At 31.2% G+C, this 15,764-nt stretch overlaps 1 protein-coding gene across 2 annotated transcripts in view; it reads left to right on the top strand.

The window, feature by feature from the left end:
• Positions 1–3,567: 3,567 nt before the first annotated feature.
• LOC134704937 (deleted in malignant brain tumors 1 protein-like) overlaps positions 3,568–15,764 on the top strand; it is a 33,541-nt gene continuing 21,344 nt past the window's right edge. The window contains exon 1 of one of the 2 annotated variants that reach the window (XM_063563718.1): positions 3,568–3,682. The gene's annotated coding sequence lies outside the window, so the exon portion shown is untranslated. Of the gene's footprint in view, positions 3,683–14,025; positions 14,136–15,764 lie in introns of those variants that run through there. The other variant, XM_063563720.1, reaches the window with a different exon arrangement.

The following is a 15,764-nucleotide window of genomic DNA, read 5'->3' as shown; positions in this document are numbered from 1 at the left end:
AGTCACTTTCCAAACAAACAGATCAGATGTTCAATAACAGCATTACTTTGAAACATCAGTTGGGAATAGTTTTAATCGACCTAAGAAGTAGACGTTTTACTAACCTATCAACAATAGGGTTCGTCGGGAGAACAATGCAATCCCTATATTGCATCATTAGAACTTTTTAATCAAACTTGATTCTCTGATCTAGGAAAATACCATTATTTGCACACGTCACAAAACATAGTTGCTCAAAATACCCTTCAATTTAGTAAACAATTAAAAAATATACTGCCGAAATAAATTGTAAGAGAATTTGTTTGAAATGTTTTTTCCAGATGTAAACATCTTTTCACACTATGGGTAACAGAAAAATCTAAATGTTGGTACTTACATTTACACAATGCTTCATATAACAGAAATAAAACGTTACTTTCTTGGCAAATAACTATATGAAATTATACAATCAAATTAAAGACATATGTTACTGCAGCAAAATCAGAAACAGTAGTTTGATAAACGGTCATACCTATTACAAAAGGGATATCTTTGTTAGTATTTTAATAATTTAATTCATTAGCAGTTTGTAATTTTAGATGGGTGGATGAAGAAAGAATAACAAAAAATAAGTGTTTTTAATATTAATGATGATGCACTGACACTTGTCTGAGAAATTTTTTCTCTATATACCTTAATGTAACACAAGGTATTTAAACTGCATTATCGAAAAATGTCAGACGGTGACGAAATTCCGTTATATGCCGCTTTCTAGGCTATCAACCTCCCTAAAACTTGTAATATCGTAAATCTAAATTGATTTATCTTTACAATGGTGTATAATACGCCTACATTTGTTGTTGGAGTCAACCGTAGCAATCTTACCCAAGTATGTCAATCGTAATAATGTTTCCAACCGCTGAAAATTTGGCAATAAACGTCTCGCAGTAAATGATTGATTATTAAAAAACTGGTTAAGAAAAAAACTGTTAATTCTTTGTCTGAATAGAACTTATCAACCAGCAAACCTAACAAATCTTCTTTGTGGTATGTCTAATAAGTCACGAGTTTCCCTTTTTAAATTCAAATTTTCCCATGACGTCAATGTCATTCAGGCTCTCTCTTGACTTTACGTATGAAAATGAAAAGATCAGATAACTCCGAGAATCATTTAGACATTCCTATAAAATTGACCAATCGGAAACCGAGATATATATGTAGATGTGACGCGTTTTTTGCCAAATCATCAGCGGTTGGCAAAATTATTACGATTGACACACTTGGGTAGGATTGCTACGGATGATTCCGACAACGAATGTAGGCATATAAAGATAAATCATTTTAGATTTACGATATAACAAGTTTTAGTGGGGTTGACAGCCTAGAAACCGGAATACAACGGAATTTCGTCATCGCCTGATATTTTTCGAAAATGAAAGTTAAGTACCTTGTGGTGTATTAGGGAATATAGGGGACAACAAGTGCCTGTGACATGTTGATATGAATTGGCCAGCTAGGGAAATTTGACATTAAGTGATATTTAATAAAGGCTTCGGTAGTTAACCACTGTTCAATAGTCCTAATTTGATTAAGCAAAAGAAAATTCGTCAAAAGGAAATTCGTCAAACAATTTAATTTGAGGGAAACATATAAATCATAATAGTAAAAAACGGAACAACAGGAAAAATGACCTACAAAAAAATCCAACCCTAAAACACATAGATTGTAGATAACAACTGTCATATTCCTGACTTGGTATGGGACATTTTAAGAAAAACTGTGGGGTTTAACTAGCCAAACCTCCCGTTTTAAACGAAACGTAATCCTTCTATATCAAACAAGCTTTAAAGAGTAACTCGGTTGAAAATAAACAAATATCAATATCATATCAAACACAATATAATTATGAAGAACTGAAATAGTTTAAACAATTAATCAAGTTGGTAGGGCAAGTCGACGAACCAATTATAATAAGAGGATATGTGGAGGTAGAGTCATCAATTTGGCACTACAACAAAACACGTAAAATGTAAAATACTCCAGTAATTGCTGCAATGATTCCATTACATGCAAACTATGATATGTCGATGAGAAACTGACAACGTCGTTGCGAAAAACAGAGACAAAAACAAACACAAGCCTAGAAGTAAAGCACTACATAGAAAGATACATACTGATCAATGACATACAGAAATGATTGATAGATTGATTGGTGATAACAGAAATGGACAAGATGTCTTGACGAATTGTTTTAACTTATGAAGTTACTCTCATTAGCCATTGTGTTTTGCTAAGCGAATACGACACATAATCGTTGTTAAATATTGGAATCTGAGAACGGATTGTAATTATGATTCGTGTATTGTTGTTTTCTAGAAAAAAAAATTCTAGGTTTTTGTCATGACACTGTCAGTTTGTTATCGAGTCATGAGTTTCACTTTCCCTGTGAGATCCAACCAAATACTCTCTTTGCGTACATTTTTTAGTTGTTAATACATCTATAGTAAATAATAGGAATACAAGAATTATTCAATATTGCATACTTCAACAAACCACACATACCACAAAATATGGTTGAACAATGACACACAATGTAATCCCTAGTGTTAACAGTGTATAACTTGCCATTTTTTTTTATACCTTTACCCAATTCATTTCTTGATATTTCATGCATGAAATATTAAGTAAGGGGATGAACCTACATGTTAAAGAAATTTGGGTGCTGAATCTTTATGTTAAGTAGTGATTTTGTCTAGTTGACAAAAGTCAGAAATGATCATGCCTGAAACTGTCAAACTGAATTTTTAACCCCATTAACATAAAATTGTTCATATTTTGAGTTAACTATGGTAGACTGTTCAATATTTTTGATATTATATGCCCCAATAGTAAAACACTACACTGAAAAACTCTTTTTGAGATAGATCAGGTGCGATTGTTTTTATTCAAATGTATTGTCAAAAAGAAATACAGTGAGAAATAAAAGTGTTTTCGGGCCTCATGGTCCACACAGCTTTAACTAGTACAAAAAAAAAATATGGTTAAGTTAAACCAGTTTAAGGCGAACCCCAACTTTGCTTAGTTATACACTATGTTGTAAACACTATAACAACCTGCAATGTCCTGCCACTGATCGATCAGATCTCATAAAGCAGCTGACATTTGTTTTCTCGATAAACATGCGTACGTTGTTGTTGTCAGATTCTTTAAAAATGTTCGATTGGAACTTGGACACAATGATAGCCACTGAGACAAATATCCAAAAAAATATCAAAGAACAACGGTGTAATCAACTACAGGTTACCCACAAAGGCTTTAACAATGAGCAAATACCATACTATATAGAAAGATAAAAAAAAGGTAGTTAAACAAATGTAAAAAGAAAAGAAAGGTCATAAAGGTCATAAAGTTTATCATATTAACATTTTAGACATTTTCATTTTACATGCATCTGTTCTATCTTTTCCTTGAGATAAATTACAACTGATTATTATCTCGACCAACATGCAAATTGTATTTTTTTTTATACCTTTAAATGTTAATCAATAAAATCTACAGACATATACTGACCGTTATTGATTTAAAATATGTCACTCGAATACTTTTAACAACAGCGGTAGTGTCTGACTTATATAAGTTCCTCCATTCTTTAACGACGTTGTGGTTTTTTTTTAAAGAAAATATTGAAGAACAAAATATTCATGTAAGTAAAATGTTGTTTCACAATTGACGTCTATCTGTAAAATTGTGTACTTAAATATATGAATGTTTTTAACTCTACATGTATTTTATATATTTTTCTCAAACACTAAATGACTTATGATTTGTGAAAAATAAGATTTTGAAATCCAGACTTTACTTGTAGTTTAATTAACTGTTTTTTTTTATATTCTTATTGGATTAAATTTCAAGACAAAGCACTAAATATGATACCCCATTCAATTCTTCGCTACTTTGAAAAATAAAAGTCATCGGTATAGCATGCATGCTTAATGATTTTATTAATTATAACTTACAAGTTGTATAGCGTTAAAAAACTTAATTAATAATCAACGTCAAAAATGTCAGTCTTATGGACGCCATCGGGCGCGGGAGTTTCTCGCTGCATTAAAGACCTATTGGTTACCTTCTGCTGTTGTCTGTTCTATGGTCGGGTTGGTGTCTCTTTGACACATTCTCCATTTCCATTCTCAATTTCAAATCCTTGGTAATATTTTCAACGTTGAAACATATAATGCTGTCTAGAATAAATACTTCAATGATTTATAGAGGACAAAATAATGTCTTTAAAATTGTTATATGTGAGATACAATTCTTTTCAAAATGCATTTCTCACAATCATCGAAAAATTTTAGAAAGGAAAATTAGTAGAAATGTGCCCGTCTAGTTTGCAGAACATGTTGTTCGCTATATGTTTATCTTAAACAAAGAGTTCGGTAAAACATTAAAAAATAAAGGAAAGGTAGACGAGGGGAAGGATTATAAATCTCACGAACATAAATCCTATATATGTAAAGCAAAATTATATCCGGGTGAAATTTGTTCCGGAGGAAAAAATGTCACAGTAGTTGTTGTTATTTTTTTATCCGGAGGAAAATATTTCCCTGGGGTATTTTTTCCTTTGCCGTGAAATTCTATCTGGGTAGTTAACTTATTGAATAGTTATTAGAAAAAACGTATCCTTTACAAATACTATAAAATAATAAAAATGTATTTGAATTAAACCTATTTTGTAAAAAAAAAACATATTTTAATGGGAATTATTTCACAAATTATCATTGAAAAAATTTCCTAAAAAAATTTCAGTAAATATCATTCTTTTAAAAGAAAATTATCATTAAACATAGGAAAGAAAACCATAAATAATTTCAAAGATCATAATTGTGAAATAATATCATGATTAAATAAGGTAAGTGAAATACATGTAAAAGTGAGTTGTTTTCAGATCTCAATACAAATATAGATTAAAACGTAAAGGTAGAAATATAGTTGCATTACTACTATTTAATAACAGTAATGGAAAAATTTGATTATGATAATATTTCTAACTATATAAATAGTCTGGGGACAAATATGTTGTTGTTGATTATATGGAAATCAGATAAATTATAGCATAACAATATATTGGAACAAAAGCAGTTATAACAGCTGGATAGTATTTACCTGTGAAATAATATCTGTCTTATTAAATATTTATGTTGTAAGTCATCTTGTTATATAAATGAATATATAAAAAATAAGATTCAAGGAAAAATTTCACTATGAAATAGATTCAGGAATATATTATATTAATATCTTTAAGATATAAATTGCTCATATATAATTACCTCCCTTTGATAAATTATGCAAATTTGTTCTACCTTTGTGAAACATTTTACAATTAAAGTCAGGTATATATTGATTGCGAGTAACTTCCATACTAGTTAATGGGAGTATATTTCACAAGGTTCTGTGAAATATGATACGGCAAATATATACCGGTACATACTATCCGCATAACACAGATAGATTTTCACTCTTCTGGAAAAATTCTACCTGTGAAATACCATGCCTGGAAATAAATTACCGTGACAAATTATCCTCAGGATAAAATATCACAGAGGAAGAAATAAACCGTTACATATGCATAACATTTCAGACTAATTAAAAAAAAACAAAAGTAAATCACGAAAATACTGAACTCCGAGGAAAATTCAAAAAGGAAAGTCCCTTATCAAATGGCAAAATCAAATGCCTTAAACACGAATGGATAACAACTGTCATAGTCCTGACTTGGTACAAGCATTTTCTAATGTAGATTAAGGTGGATAAAATCTGGTTTAGGCAAGTATATAGTCAAATTTGCAAGGCAACTATTTTGTCAATAAATTGTGTCTTTATTGGTAAAAGAGAGGAAAAATATACCAAAGGCAAAGGGATTTTCACTCTCAGAAGCCGAAAATAACAGACAACGCCATGGCTAAAAACAAAAAAAGACCACTCACAGATAAACAGCAGAACATAAAACATAGCAGAATAGAAAACGACAGACTGACCAACACGTACCCCACTATAACTTTGGTCTATAAAAGATACACCGGAAGGGTAAGCAGATCCCGCTAATAGTTTTTGTTTTTGATTGTACATTTGCTAACGCAAGCAAATGCTTGAAATTCAAGAATTTCTAGTATGACTGATTGTTCAAAATATATTTAATTTAACTCAAATACACCTTCATATGCATGTCCCATGTCATAAATCTCACTTATATTGTTAGTTTGCTATCTCATTGACGTCACTCCAACATCTACTGTGTTTGAATTTAAAATTAACTTGGCGTCCGTCGTCGTTAACTTTTACAAAATCTTCTCCTCTGAAACTATTGCACCTAATTTTACCAAAATTGGCTACAATCATCATTAGGGTATTCAGTTTAAAAAGGTGTCCGGTGACGCGGCCAAGCAACCCAGATGGCCGCCATGGCTAAAAATAGATTATAGGTGTAAAATGTAGATTTTGGCTGATATCTCTGAAACCAAAGCATTTGTAGCAAATCTGACGGGGTAAAATTGTTTATCAGGTCAAGATCTATTTGTTCTGTCATTTTCAGACCTATCAAGCAACTCAAATGAATCGGACAACCCATTTTTGGGTTGCTGCCCCTGAATTGGTAATTTTAAGGCAATTTCTCCGTTTTTAGTTTATATCTTGAATATTATTATAGATATAAATAAAATGTAAACTCATATAAGACTTACTAAGGAATTGTTAAACGTAATCAAAATCAACACTTATAATTGAATCCTAGCAGTACAGTACGATATCCGATCGGATCGACTCGGTGAATATAGGGTATATGCCGTTCAGACGTCTCACAGCAATTACAAACCAAAAGATATGCATTTCCATCCTGTAAGCGTATTGTACTGCAAAAAACATATTGACAAGTAAAAAACGTAACGTAAAACTTCCTGCGATATATGCTCCCTTTCAAATGCGAAATTTGGTAATCAGAAATCATCACTTTCTATGCTAAAAAAAGCAGTTTTGATAGTGAAAAATACCTTTCCCTAGACGTTTTACCATCAAATGCGATTTTTTAATGTGTCTGAAATACATTTCAGAGAATGATTTATTATAACATATTTCATTGCATTTATTGAAAATGCACTAAAAATACGGCCATTTAGTATTTTTTAAAAGAGGACGATAACATTCCACGATAGTCCGTCGGAAGGGGACGATAAATGGCTGATCCGTGTTAAGAGAGAGCCACGTTTTGCTAATGCCGCTACAAGGCAGCACTCGCACCCTCAAAGTGGAAAGGGATTAATACAAGTTGCAAAACTTGTTTCCCAATCCACTCTATATAAATATGTTTAAACTAACATTCCACGTAATTCAAAATAATAAATCATGACAGACGTGATTAATAATGGAAACCAAATGTCCTATTGGCAAATGTAAATAAGATTAGGTTTAAAGAAGTATTTAAATTTAAACTTCTGAACGGTTCAATAAAAGATAAGTATCACTTTATGTAAATACTTAGTGTCAGTATTTATTTTCCCGTGACTTGAGACAAATGAGTTTAAACAACACCATATAATTATAACATAAATTACATTTACATTTCCTAATTGAAGAAGTATTTCGTTTCTTCTTGATTGTAAATATTGAAGGTTACGGCACTAAATATAGTATCAAATAGCACTTCAGATTAAACAAACAAGACATACATGAAGTACATGCCAAGATCACATGATTGTCTCGATCAAAGCTACGGATGCCATATGGTTCCATCCACTTGCTAAACATTCCTGTCCATATTACATGCTTTCCCTTGAATATGTTGTCCAATATGTTGAATAGGATCTGTGTACTGTCCGAAGCATTTAAAATCAAACTCAGTTTTTGCGGATGAGTCTTCTATGTAGTGGTTTGCATTTCTTTTCGTAGCTTTTAAATTGTTTTGGCATTGCTTTGTCAGTGTGTTTTTTTCAATTATAAATTTTGAATGTCCAGTTGGTATCTTTTGTCTCTTCTATATCAAAAGAGTGGCGAAAGATACCAGAGGGGCATTCAAACTCATAAATAGAAAAACTTACAACGTCTTGGCTAAAAAAACAAATAAAACAAACAGACAAATAATACTACACGAGACACAAGATATAAAACTACAAACTAAATAATACGAATCACATATTAAGTTATATCAAGTTTTGTCTTATATGATGAGAAGTTACAGACACAGTTGGACAAAACAAAGTTACCATACGAATGTATACAATCAAAGTTGTAAACACCGTCTAAAAAATGTGTCTCTGCAAAAACTCTGAATCAGTAACTTGATAACCTGTCCTTCTAATTATGCCAGGAATATCGATTGTAAGCATCTTTAAATTTACTTCATAACAGCTTGTAATTCAGATGGGTGGATGTTGAAAGAATTGCATATAAAGTTTTATACACTTACTCTAATTTATATTCTCGGTTTATCTAATACATATATTGAACTATGTTTTATTGCGGTTATTTGTTATTTCATATGATTTATTTGAGCCGTTATTAGGGAAAAGAAAAGTAATGTTATGTGATGAATTAGAAATAGAAATTTATATAAAAATTTTGCATTAAACAAGTTGAAAGAGTTTTGTATTCGTTGTTTCTTTTAAACCAACCTTTAAAAAATAATAAATTATACTTAAATTATTTTTATTGAAAATATTTAGGTGTTCTCAAACACTTGAATACTCGTATAGCGTATATTTATATTCATTTATTTTGAAGTATTTACATTGAAAGGTAATTGACTATTTTATCAAATAACAACAAATAGAATTGTCCCAAATGTTTTCAAATAAGAAGTCAATTGGTGTGTCAACTACATTCGCGTGATAACATGTTAAATCGTATGTGATGGTAACTGTCACTACTTATTATAGTTTTAAGTAGTTACTAATTGCGCGATTTAAATGCACAGACTTTAATTTTAAGGTGGTGAAATTTTACAGCACTTGTAACTTTGACGTCATATATAAGACTCGTACCTAAAAGCATCAACTGAGATACTTTGAAAAGAATTAGAGTGAAGTAAAATTGCACCGTATATTTAGAAAAAAGATAGAAGTTGTCACAAAAACCAGAAAACAAAATAACTGCAATCAACAAGTAATTCGTTGCGCTTCATTTGTTTAATGTGAGACCAAAGTTGCAATTGAAGTCATCATTTCAAAGGCAATAAATTGATGTTCAGTGATAAAACAAGTATGATTATTTTACTCTTATCAGCTCAATTTATTGTTTGTTTTCGCTAAAGAGTTAAGGGAAGAGACCCAAACAAATATATGGTCCATTTTAAAACCATAAATAAAAATAAATAAAAAGTAGCATATAGTTTAAACAGATCAGCTGTGTCGGCAAGGTTAAAATATTTCGGTTAATTTACCATCCAGACAACGGCTTTTACTGATATCTGAAGTTAGAAGAAAGGAGTAGGTCCAGTAAGGACTGATTTTGGCCTCAAATTTCAGGTTCATCTAACGAAAGATTTTTATCACTTTTCAAACACTAAGATGTCTATTTTATTCGAATCAATTAGTTTATGTGAAAGATTTTAACTGATTTAGTCATTACAAACAATCCTATTCAAGCTCAAATATGAAAGGTGTACCAAATATGCCAAAAACTGTTACTTTTCAGATGGTTTTGGTCAAAAATGAAAGTGGCCGTATTCGTGTTCATCCTCAACTTTTATATATGTTACGTATTATCATAAAATACAACTTACATTTCAATATTAATGATGAACACGAATGCAGCCACTTTCGTTTTACACGAAAACCGTCTAAAATTTAACTGAAATGCTAGAATTGTGAAGATTTTAGTAATTTAGCATGACCTAATGGTGCTAGTTTCCGATATATGTGGACTGTATTGTCCATACAGCCCATAATAATAGCATTCTACTGTCCAATAAATAACTAAATGTTTTCATTTTAAGTATTTTTTAAACTGCTAAATTTTGGGGCAAAAAAGGGGTCTTACTGGACCTACTCCTTTGTTCATTTTCCCTTAGATCTTACTGCCTAATATTTTGCAGATCATGAAGAGGACTTAATACTCGAAAATATTAGGCAATGCCATCATTTAAAAGTACAGCGACGCCGCGTGATCAAGCCTGAATTCCGTCTGGGGTAGTGTATTAATGAAATGCGATACAGGCTCGCTTAATATTCTTTACGATAAAGTCAGTATCAAAAACAAAAATGCTATCATTATAAATATAGATTATTACATTGATACCAGTGGATTATCGGATTTATCCAATCGAGATAGTTCAATTATCAATTTTAAAGTCAGAGCCTCGGCGATGACTTTAAAATTTATTCGTAAACTATCGAGATTGGATAAATCCGATAATCCACGCGTAACTATGTAATAATCTGATTCTCTAATGATTAATAGATAAATTTTCCTTTTTTTTTCTTAACAAAAATCCCCTTCGAGTGCCTTTTACTTTCCTAGAAGTTGTCAATTTCATTTTAAAACACCTGTTAGAATATTTTGACTCATTCAGAGAGCTGTGAAAGGTTATGACCCTTAAACTCAGCCAATTATCTATTGAGATCATGGTAATCGTAAATCTTATGTAAAGTCGATTTCAATCAGTCGGTATCGCTCGTGGTTTATTTTTAAGACGAAGATTGTGATATTCTTTCGTATACATAGTTATCTCAAATAACACGTTGGTTAATAATTAATCATGCGCTTATGTAACGTTTTCTTTGATATCATTTTAATGGATTTGAGATTATTTGTACTGTATCAAGACATAAGGTAATATGTACATGATAAAACCTTTTTTTTTTTTATTAGGAACTCCTTTTTTGCGGAAAACTCTATTGTTCGGAAAAATTAAATAAAACTACATAGAAATTTGTCCTCAATATTAAATTAATATGTATTTCTTCATTGCTAAAATTTCTCAGTATACAAATAGATATTTAGAACAAATACATGTGTACACATGTGTTTTTTTTTATTTTCCTACTGCACATTATTGAAAACACACTATCACAAACTAGTCAAAACATTCACTTCATTTTATCATCGGTACATCATTCGTAAATATAACTCAACATAAGATAGGATAACAAAAAATAAGAGATAAGAAAATTATTTTGATTCGGCATAAGTACAAATAAGCAACACAAGCTCTAAGGAGCTTTGACCGAATATAAAAACATATAAATAACATAATAACAGTGTTTTTATTGACATATAAAACAACATGTAGACATCTTATACAATATGCTTCCCTTTTATTTTTTCTTCAATTATTCAAGTATATCGGTGTGTTATTTAAAACAAATGTCATTCATGATGGTTTACATCTCAATCCAGTAATGTTCTGCGTCTAACTTAGATTTTCCATACTGATGTTTTATCTGAGTTTCATAAATGTCTGTTTTTCAAGTACCAGAAAGCTTTCTGAGATTTGTCGGGAATTGTCTATAATATAGTTAACTTCCAAAATACTTTTAAGTATTAGGAATTTGTTTTTTTTATATATACTTATTTGCATTTACTTTCTGTCGTGTTAGAATTTGTCCTTATAATTAAGAAAAATAATTATTTTCTGATCCAAGAAAACTTCAATCAAAGCCGGTAATAATGTTATGTTATTTCATATGATGATTTTATCTTTTATGTTTTGATAAAATCACAGTGTTTCAAGTGAAAAACTTGTGCAGGTTAATATCAACAAATCGCATGTAAAAAAAAATCTCAGGAAAAGTTAGTATTTCAAGTTATTACCATATTAATTGACAACTTTCTTTGGTGGAGGTGTGCAATTGCAAATTACTTGATAAATAGTTAGAAAATAAAATGGGCGTGAGACACGTGTAGGTGAATAGATAACTTAATAAATAGCGGTATTATATTGAAAGGTCTAAATGAAATAACTCTAATAACCAGGATAATCCATATTTTTACAAGGTTAGTTGTTATGCGTTCTTTGATAATGTTAATGTGAAGTGGTTCTTTATTTTAAAAACATCCAAAAATTACGAAAGAAATATACTTGAATATCTCTTTATGTAAATATATTTTCTTCTGTTTTTGTTCATTGTAATTTATTTTTAGATTTAGCAACGAATATATAATCAATTGCATTGCCTTTATATTATTCTGATTATATACAGTTTTTGTAAAAGGTCTTGATAAGACCGTCACTGATGAGTCTAATGCCGGCGTCACACATTGGCGTATAGACCGGCGTGCACCAAACGTACCAAAAAGAATTGGCAAAGTCGGTACACGTTAGTTGTAAGCAAGGGGAAAATTAGCAACCGTTAAACGCGAGTTGCATAAGTTTGAAGTACTTAGTACGTCGAAATTCCAAGGTATTCGCTTGGTGAACGCTTCAACTCGGGGAAATTTTTATGCAGCAAAAATCTTTCAAACAGCTCAAGCGTGTGTCTAGCGTATACCTGTACGCAACACGCACGTTATACATACGCTACAACTAACAAGCGCGTTTAACCCGCTACAGATAAGTTTGAGATACGTTTCGGGCACATTGTATACGCTTCAAGTTCGTTCGACTAATATGGACGAAAAGCGTGTCTGTATGGAAAATTAAATTATGTAAGCCTGGTACCTTTGATAACTATTTATTCATTTACCGATACAACTCAGATATGTCTTGGAATGGTCCTGTATGTTATGACTTTTATACAATTTGAAGTAAAATTGGGAAAGATACAAATGGGTTTTGAGATGGTCTTGGTCGTAAACTTCAGATGTTCCATGTCAAAATATGAAAATAAAGTATGGCATCTGTGTAAATGTAAACACTGATACAGTCCAAAATAATTTGACGATACTTATAATATACGTCAATGATCAGATTATATACCAACGGACCTTGGTAGACGGTGTAACTGTTATAGAAAGAGTAGACGTTGTGTGTATCTCTGAACAGATATACTTTCTCGTGTTTTCATTTAGCATTGTCCGTTGTTTAACTACAGATTAACTAACAGTGTTGTTTAACGTGTATACAGGGTCAAAATTACCCGATACGAGAGGCATTTCATGTACTGTCCCCCTCCCAATGGACATTAGAGGCGCATTTTAGATCCGGTTTTGCAAAACGGAAGCCCCACTGTAGCAATAACTCAAATAGTTCATCAGCCTCTATCGGTCAGAGTCCTCTCGAGGTTAATGTAGCGATCGAGTGAAAGTCTGAATAAAACACCTAGAGATGTCGGACGGGAGAAGTACAGAATTGACCATATGTGTAAACCTCAAACAACCCTTAGGGTTCATTACAAATACAATCCTAATGTTTTACGTGAATATCTGAAGAATGTTTTGTTGACATTTACTAATGATTATCTGTTAAAGCAAACATATATTAGCATTTTCTTTTTAACAGATTAGATTTCTTCATCTAAAGAAGTCTATTTAATGCTTGTGCCGTTTAAAAACAAGTAGGAATCCGTTTTCAGAAAGGAGAACTAATGATTTAGATTCTATAACTAGACAATTTAATATTAAGCTTTATATATGTATTTAACTGCACTTCGAGTTTATGCTCAAATATATGAATTTTAAGATTTCTAAAGATTTTTGATATACACGAAAACAGTATCACAAAGGTTGTAAAAGCTATTAAATAAATGAAGCACATGATCATTCTATTTTTTGTGCAATTAAGTAAAAAATTGCTGTTAAGATATGATGAATCTGTTTTATCTTTTTATGATTGGGATTTTGTATTTTAAAAGATATATCCTTTCAAGTCTAAGTAACATTTGTATTTTGCCTTGTTAATTCTATTTAGCTTACTCTAATGGTTATTTGAAAGTCAATCATTTTACAAGTAAATGCGATATTTAGTCATAAAATGATTGCTTTTGTTGGGTTCAACAAATCGCATGTAAAAAAAAATCTCAGGAAAAGTTAGTATATCAAGTTATTACCATATTAATTGACAACTTTCTTTGGTGGAGGTGTGCAATTGCAAATTACTTGATAAATAGTTAGAATATAAAATGGGCGTGAGACACGTGTAGGTGAATAGATAACTTAATAAATAGCGGTATTATATTGAAAGGTCTAAATGAAATAACTCTAATAACCAGGATAATCCATATTTTTACAAGGTTAGTTGTTATGCGTTCTTTGATAATGTAAATGTGAAGTGGTTCTTTATTTTAAAAACATCCAAAAATTACGAAAGAAATATACTTGAATATCTCTTTATGTAAATATATTTTCTTCTGTTTTTGCTCATTGTAATTTATTTTTGATTTATCAACGAATATATAATCAATTGCATTGCCTTTATATTATTCAGATTATATACATTTTTTTTTCATTGAGTGATACTATCTTGATCAGACCGTCACTGATGAGTCTAATGCCGGCGTCACACATTGGCGTATAGACCGGCGTGCACCAAACGTACCAAAAAGAATTGGCAAAGTCGGTACACGTTAGTTGCAAGCAAGGGGAAAATAAGCAACCGTTAAACGCGAGTTGCAAAAGTTGGAAGTACTTAGGTAGCAATACACAGTTAGAATTTTAGTTTCGCATTTTGGCCCCTGTGGATTTTTCAAATAGGAAAGTTATTGTGTAATAAAAATCATTTTAAACAGCTGAGTACTAATTTAGCCTTCAAAGATGGTTTATAAGAGCATCAAGATTGTTTTTAACATGTTTTATGGGCTATTTTCTGTTTGACAATCCGTATTTTTATAGCTTGACCGGCCATCGGTCCAGAAATTAATGTAATGTTTACAAACACTTTTTTTCTACACGAAGTTTTTGACGCCATTTTACAAAAAAATGAGACGAAAGACATATGATTTTCATTGGATCTACTGAATAATATATGTACACAGTTTCAGAAAAGGTATTACTTCAAGCGATTGAAATTCTACTTTATCCAAATTTTGGTGAAATATGTGACATCTTTTCCACCCTTTTTGCAATATTTTATAGTAAATAAGTGCAGATTGTTGCCATGGATACACCCACTAGAAATTATATTTTACCATTTTATATACTGGATATAAAATCTATGGACGATTCTGATTACATACATATGCACATAAATGACACAAACAGTAAGCTTAGTATTGCAAGAAAGCAATGAAAAGGGGATGGTAAAATTTATAAGGGCAAATTTAAATATTTTTTCCTAACTGTTTATTGCTACCTTAGGACGTCGAAATTCCAAGGTATACGCTTGGTGAACGCTTCAACTCGGGGAAATTTTTATGCAGCATACAAATTTTCATCCAGCTCAAGTGTGTGTCTAGCGTATACCTGTACGCAACACGCACGTTATACATACGCTATAACTTACAAGCGCGTTTAACCCGTTACAGATAAGTTTGAGATACGTTTCGGGCACATTGTATACGCTTCAAGATCGTTCGACTAATATAGACGAAAAGCGTGTCTGTATGGAAAATTAAATTATGTAAGCCTGGTACCTTTGATAACTATTTATTCATTTACTGATACAACTCAGATATGTCTTGGAATGGACCTGTATGTTATGATTTTTATACAATTTGGCGTAAAATTGGGAAAGATACAAATGGGTTTTGAGATGGTCTTGGTCGTAAACTTGAGATGTCCCACGTCAAAATATGAAAATAAAGTATGGCATCTGTGTAAATGTCAACACTGATACAGTCAAATCAATTTGACGATACTTATAATATACGTCAATGATCAGATTATATACCAACGGACCTTGGTAGACGGTGTAACTGTTATGG

This window comes from Mytilus trossulus, chromosome 2, assembly GCF_036588685.1.
Source record: "Mytilus trossulus isolate FHL-02 chromosome 2, PNRI_Mtr1.1.1.hap1, whole genome shotgun sequence".
Lineage (NCBI taxonomy): Eukaryota > Metazoa > Mollusca > Bivalvia > Mytilida > Mytilidae > Mytilus > Mytilus trossulus.
Note: the sequence above shows the minus strand (reverse complement) of the source record. Positions and strands in the feature narration are given on the sequence as shown.